The sequence below is a fragment of the Vigna radiata genome, unplaced genomic scaffold (assembly GCF_000741045.1).
Source record: "Vigna radiata var. radiata cultivar VC1973A unplaced genomic scaffold, Vradiata_ver6 scaffold_284, whole genome shotgun sequence".
In the NCBI taxonomy this organism is placed as follows: domain Eukaryota; kingdom Viridiplantae; phylum Streptophyta; class Magnoliopsida; order Fabales; family Fabaceae; genus Vigna; species Vigna radiata.
The window spans coordinates 161,951-169,774 of record NW_014542217.1 but is presented as its reverse complement, the minus strand read 5'-3'; positions in this window follow the sequence as shown (position 1 = coordinate 169,774).

Sequence of the window (7,824 nt, the reverse complement as noted above, 5' to 3'; positions counted from 1 at the left end):
GGACCATTCTGGCGCTCAGCGGCTTGTTTGACCCTTCTTTTCATCACTTTTCTCCTTCTTTAATGGGTCTAAGTCCACCTTACTTCACTTCCATCTTTAATTCACCCAAAAAGCCTGCAAAACAATGCAAAACAAGCATAATATCTATAAAACCAACTTTTGACTCTCAAGAGACTAAACTCAAGTGTTTTACTTGATTTAGAGCTCATTCTAAGCCTTAAAGGGTGTGTTTTACTATCAAATTTAAGTATGAAAATAACGGTTTTTTAACTGTTATCAGTCGCCTCCAGCTGAAGCGTTTGAATTCATCTTAGACTGTGTACTAAGGCCTCTAAGGAGTTCAAGAACCAAAGTTCTTTTATCAAACCCATGAACATGAGTTTTTCTCAACAAGCCTTTAAACTTATTGTTGGTACCAGTGGGTATGGTTCGAAGAGTATAACGCAGCGAAATTAAAACTAAGAATAGCGTATAAGCGTGTTTGGTCACTTTTAAAACGAACTTGGTCCTTTTTCGCAAATTAATTTTCTTTCAGAAAATTAATCGAACAGTTTGAGTGCAGGCAAAAGTAACAAGTGCAGGGAGTAGAAAAATCACACAAGTAATTTTTATACTGGTTCGATTCAGAATCTACGTCCAGTCGTTAATCACTATAAACAGTGATTAATAGTTCCACTAAAAAGATGTTTCTCAGATTACAATTATTGTGAATGAAAAGCAAATAAATAAACCTTCCTTCGACGAGCGAACCGGAAGAAGACCACTCTGCCAACTCGAAGAGAACTGCTCCGGCAATCGACCAATGATTCGCGAGCTTCTCCTGTTCACGAGACTAGGCATAGCACCTTGCTAACTCGAAGAGAGTCTGCTCCGGCTATCGACACACAATACGCGAGCCTCTCCTTTCACGAGACCAAGCAAGGGAACTTTGAACAAAGCTTCTGAGAACTTTCCTCTGACAAATAGTGTTCTATTAAACTTCTCAATTCAAAAAACGTTACCTCTGAAGTTTACAGAAGCCAATATATAGCCAATTGCACTGAATGCCAAAGGTCAGGTCCCAACTGCCACGAATAATCGATTATTGTAAGTGATAATCGATTATTCAAGTCCGTTACAGGTTTTTCAAAAAGTGATAATCGATTATATGAAGTGATAATTGATTATTCAAGTAAGACTTGTGATAATCGATTATTGCTTCATGATAATCGATTATTCTAGTACAAAATGCAAGTGAGAATCGATTATAGCTTGTCCATAATCGATTATTCCAGTGAAAAATACAAGGTTTAAGATTTTTCTACTACATCCAAATTCTACAAGTTGCTTTTTAAATAATTCTAATGTTCTCTTTAGATAACACTTCTTGCAGCATCATCAAAACAATTCTTCAGGATTTACCAATACTCCTTATTGGTAACAATCTCCCCCTTTTTGATGATGATCAAAAATTCACTTGTAAAAGCAACTCTGGTTTACCTGCAACACATACAAGCTAACACACAACAAGAAAGTTAGCAATACCTGTACCAATTGTTTTATATTTCTCCCCTTATAGTTTTCTTCTCCCCCTTTTTGATCATAAGCAAAAAGATTAGTGTAAATAATCTCCCCCTTAATATGAGCTCCCCCTCAGTTATATAATGTATGCATAAAATGGACATAAAAGCTCATTTGATTAAAAAAAGAAGGATTACATGAAGTTTATAAAGATCATTCCTAAAGAGGTAAATAAACAAAAAGGAAATAACACAACAAACAATCTTAGTAGCCTATTTCTAAAATTCAGGACTAGGGGATCTTTTAGTAAGTGGGATATTGAGATGACTCTCGATGTTAGATAGGCGAACATCAAGCTCAAGAAATTGATCAACCATGTATTTATCACGAGATTGCTGCCACTCATAAATTTCATCAAAATGTGTCTTCTGTGCTAGACTCATATCCTCCAATTGCTTAGATAACCTTGCAAAGTGTTCTTCCATAGAAGTTGAGGAAGAGGAGGGTATGTTGGATGGTCCAGCATCAGACGGAGCAACAACACTCACTGGGTCAGCCATATGAGTGTCAATGTCATCATCTTCATCTTCATCAGGATGGTCATCATCTTTGTGGATAAGAACTCTTCCTCTGGTAATGAATCCCATCTGACGAAAGGTAGTATCTCCAATTTCCGATCCCACAGCTTCAATGGCTTGGACAAGTTCTCCTTCAACATTTACACCTTTGTACTCTAAAATCCTAGAAATAAGAAGAGCATAGGGAAATTGATATGAATGGGATTTCTTGGCTTTTACCATCGTGTCAGCAATGAGAGCAGGCCAATCGATGTGTATGTGATTTAGAATCCCATACAGAAGAAGCAAATCCTGCTTAGAGCATTGAGCATGGTTGGTTGCTCTAGGACATAAAATCCAGACAATCAAGTAGTGAATCATCCTTTTTTCAACTTTGAAACCACCAACAAGCAATTGCCTTCGGTTGGTTTGCTGTTCAGGATGACGCAGGAAGGATTGGAAAGTCATCAACCTGTTGAAATCTTCAAGTCCTAAATGAACTTCAACAGCATCATCCCAGATGGGAAGTTGGGCAACATTGGTCCACACATCATCATCTAAAATTATACGAACGCCCTTTACCTTAGTGGATATAATCCCATCTCGATATCGCAAGTTGAAGTAGAAGGCTCTTATAAGATCAAGATAAATACATCCTTTTTGTTTTACCAAATGCGTTAGTCCTTGCTCAGCAAAAATATCTGGAAATTGAAAACCATAGAAACGGAAAAAAGTCAAGACGGATATACTTTACCGCCATGATGTTCCTTTCTTGCCAAGAATTTACAAAGTCCGCATGTTTTCCTTGATCGGATATCCACCTATCAATGGTGGCAAGACATGGTTGAGAGGAAGAGGAAGCTCCAGTAGCTCTACGACGATGCCTTCTTGAATCAGCCATGAAGGAAGTTTAAGAAAATGAAACTTTAAGAAGGTGAAAAGAAATGGAGATGATTTGAGCTCTAGATTTGATTTCAGCAGTATTTGGGTGCAAAGGAGTGTCTAATAATCGATTATGGGGGGGCTATTTATAAGAAAAATGGGAAAACTAGTCGTTTATGGCCATTTATAGCCGTTATTGGACACTTCAACGGCTCTATTTTTGAAACTGTCAACGTGATAATCGATTATGGCTCGTGATAATTGATTATCTGCTCAATAATCGCTGTCCAGAAATTGCATGATAATCGATTATGCCTGATGATAATCGATTATCTGTTCAAACTTTTCCAGATTTGAGTTTTGAGTTTAAATAATCGATTATTCCCTTTTGATAATCGATTATGAAGCAAAAATTTCACGAAAATGAAGAATTTTTTTTTTCAAAATCTTATGGTTCTAAGACATATCTAATACTCCTAATTCTCTTTTAAGCTCAAAAAATCTATCCTTAGGTAGAGCCTTGGTGAAAATATCAGCTAATTGATGCATAGTAACAACATATTCAATTTGACAATCCCCCTTTTGAATATGATCTCTTAAGAAATGGTGTCTAATTTCTATGTGCTTAGTTCTTGAATGCATTATNAAAATCAAAGCTATCCAAGAGTGGCCTGTCCTGAAAACAGTGGGAGAAGTAAGAAGTTTTCTAGGTCTAGCAGGTTTCTATAGACGTTTTGTAGAAAATTTCTCAACCATTGTTGTTCCCCTCAATGAACTTTTAAAGAAGGAGGTGCCATTCAAATGGGATGAAAAACAAAGTCTATCCTTTGAGACCTTGAAGCACAAGTTAACACATGCACTCATTCTACATTTACCTGATTTTTCCAAAGCTTTTCAAGTAGAATGTGATGCTTCTGGGGTAGGAATAGGAGTTGTGCTTATACAAGGTCACCCTATAGCTTATTTTAGTGAAAAACTTAAAGGACCTACATTGAACTATCCTACCTATGACAAAGAACTTTATGCCCTTATTCGAGCATTGAAAACTTGGGAGCATTACTTGGTGTCTAAAGAGTTTATCATCAACACTGACCATGAATCTCTCAAGTATATTAGAGGGCAAGGAAAGCTGAACAAACGACATGCAAAGTGGATCGAGTACCTTGAGCAGTTTCAATATGTCATCAAACATAAAACGGGGAGTACTAATGTTGTTGCGGATGCTTTATCTAGACGACATGCATTACTAGTTACTCTAGGTTCACAAATACTAGGTTTTGATGATATCAAACAACTTTATGAAACTGACATTACCTTTGCATCCACTTATGCATCTTGTCTTAAGAAGCCATTCGACAGATTCTATATTTCTGAGGGGTATCTTTTTAATAAAGGAAAACTATGCATACCCCAAGGATCTATTCGAAAGCTTCTTATCAAGGAAAGTCATGGAGGAGGACTCATGGGCCATCACGGAGTTGATAAAACTCTTCATACTTTGAAAAGNAAATTTTATTGGCCACACATGAGGATAGATGTCCAAAAGCATTGTTCTAGTTNCATAACTTGTTTACAAGCTAAGTCTAAAGTAATGCCTCATGGACTCTACCTTCCTCTTCCAATAGCTAGTACCCCTTGGGAAGACATTAGTATGGATTTTNTCNTAGGTCTACCAAGAACTCAAAAGGGGTTTGATTCTATCTTTGTGGTGGTTGATCGATTTAGTAAAATGGCTCATTTCATACCTTGCCACAAAATAGATGATGCTAGCTATATAGCAAAACTCTTCTTCAAAGAAGTTGTTAAATTGCATGGCTTACCCAAAACTATAGTTTCTTATAGAGATGTTAAGTTCCTTAGCTACTTTTGGAAAACACTTTGGGCCAAGCTAGGAACTAAACTACTATTTTCTACTACATGTCACCCACAAACTGATGGGCAAACAAAAGTAGTAAATAGATCTTTATCCACTCTATTACGGGTAATGTTGAAGGGCAATATTAAAAATTGGGATGATCATCTACCTCATATAGAGTTTGCTTATAATAGAGTAGTTCACAAAACTACTAAATTATCTCCTTTTGAGGTTATTTATGGTTTTAACCCTCTCACACCTCTTGATCTACTTCCTCTTCCAGAATCATCTTCTTTTCTTCATAAAGNCATGAAGTACCCATAGGTGTACTGGCTTCTTTGCAGCTATCCATACCAAATTTCTTAAGAATTTCCCTACAGTATTTTGCTTGGGAGATGAAAGTACCACCATTCATTTGTTTTATCTGTAGTCCTAAGAAGAAATTTAGCTCTCCCATCATAGACATCTCAAACTCACCTTGCATTATGAGCTCCCCCTCAGTTATATAATGTATGCATAAAATGGACATAAAAGCTATCGCATGCCTGTCCAAGAGTTTCCTTCATCCCCTGTCTGAAAGAAGAAATCTCCAGTTTTCCTTGACTAATCTTTGACTACGGAAAATACTTATTCGGAAATTTGGACGCCACGATCTCCCACATTGTGAAGGTTCCTTTTGGGAATGAATGTAACCACAACTTAGCATTGCCTCCTAGTGAAAAAGGGAAGAAACTGAGTTTGTTTCTGTCGTCTGAAACTACAATCATCTCTACTTTATTACAAATTACATTGAACGTTATCAAATGATCATATGGATTCTCATTCGAAAGCACATGAAATTGGTTGCTCTACACCAGATGGACTAACACATGATTCATCACCATGTTAGTTGTATTGTCCCTTGGCATGGCTATATTGTTGAAGTGCAACGGGCCAACAACAATTGAGGCATCTACAAGTGTGTGTCTAGGAGGAGCTTGCTCTGCCATCTCTTCTTTTGTCCTCTGTGAAGATGCCTCCGGTGAGGGTTGTAATAGCCTTTCAGGAGAAGGGAATAGTTCTCTAGACGGACGTCTAACTTTCTTCCCCCTCCTATCACTAAAACCTTCTAGAAGAGGTTGACCTTTCTTGCTTCTGGTTTGAACTGCTTCCTGCATACACAAGAAACAAAAACCCTAAAAGCACTTTTTATAAAAATAAAAATAAAAATTAAACAAAAACAAAATATATATACAAAGTCAAATTTAATCAATTTACACTACTTGAAAAGTTAAACCATGAGTCCCCGGCAATGATGCCAAAAACTTGTTAAGCCCCTGGCAAGTGTACCAGATCGTATCAAGTAATAATAGACAGTAAGTCCATGATCATTTCCCAAGGGACTCTTAGGCCTTATCTTTCATGTAAATTGATTGCATAAGACTTGAGTAAAGATTGAATTTAGGGTTTTGAATGCAAAATCTAAAATAAACATGCAAATGCAAATTGAATCAATTGGCAAATAAAAGATATGTATGAATGAGATTGTTAGAGTTTACAATTTTATCCTTATCCACCCTCTTATATCTACTATTCTTATTAAATTCGCTTTATTATCAATGTCATGCAACTTTCTAAATTACTCAAAACCTGATTCCTTGGCGAAGAAAGCCTATTACCAATTACTAGTTTACCATTCCTAGTCTCCCTAGTAATTACCAACACATTAAAGTACAAAAGCTTAAAGCAATTGACTGTCCTACTCCTATTCTTAAGCAGTATTTCATAGTCAAGAGAATTCTAATCAGTTCTAGATTTCCCCGTACGTTCCCGTATCGACAAAATCAAATATCATACCACCGAATGAGTTAAACGATGTAAGCATTAAAATCAAAAAATAAAACCCAAACACTTGATAATAAAAGCATATGAATATAATAAGAAGTTTGATACAAGAGAGTTTCAAAAGGACTACATTGTTCCCCAACAACAAAGGGATTAGTTCACCATGAACATGATGAAACTAGATGGAATTAATGGAAAAGATGAAAGAGTAAACCCTAGATTTGATAAATTGGAGCCTAAGCATCCAAGAAACTGCCTCCAAGGAGTGTAGAAAATGCTCTAAAGTCTTCCTCTACCAAAAGATTACTTTGAGGGTCGCACTGGGGCTATTTATAACGCAGAAAAGTAACAGAATTTTGGCCTAGGCCCATCATTTAGGCGCTCAACGGTGAAAACTGGCGCTCGGTGCTGGCCCTCAGAATCGCAGGACGCTCAGCGTCACCGCTTAGGCGAGAAATAATGCCTTCCTCCTTGAAGCTGACGCTCAACGCTGGAATTGGCGCTGAGCGGTTGAACTCACTCTTCTTTTGCTTCTTTTCTCATCATTTCTTGACTCTAAGTCTTTCCCTTCTTTACTTCCATCCTTCAATTCTCATCAAATCCTGCCAAATCAATGTAAAACAAGCATAATATCTTTAAAAACCACTTTTGACTCTCTTATGACTAAACTAAGAGTTTTACATGATTCTAAGCTCATTCTAAGCCATAAAGGGTGTGATTTCATATCAAATTTAAGTGTAAAAATAACGGTTTTTAGACCGTTATTAGCTAATTTGTGAGGTTTTGAGCTCCAGAGTTTTTGTTGATTGTATGATTGTTATCTACTAGAAAGCATGAATAATTTTGCCCAATTTTATATGATTGACTAAATTGTATGCATGTGTCATATGATCAAGGCCATTTTTTTATTAAACCCTTTCTTAGCCAATGCAAAAATTGTTGTCCCAATTAAAAAAGTCCTTGTGATGACATGTGTGTGTTAGAATTTTGATTATGGTAAATGAAAGGCATAATTTTCACCTGTGAATAGAGGTTGTCTATTGATAGAAGCACCCTCTGCAAAAGTTTGATATGATCCTACCATTTGAATAACTATCAAATCGAGCTTTAATGCCAATTGTCAGAGCGGTTGTAGTGGAATGGTTACCGTGAAATAACAAACCAAGAGGGTTTTTAATACAAACATGTGCCTTTTAATTTCTACTC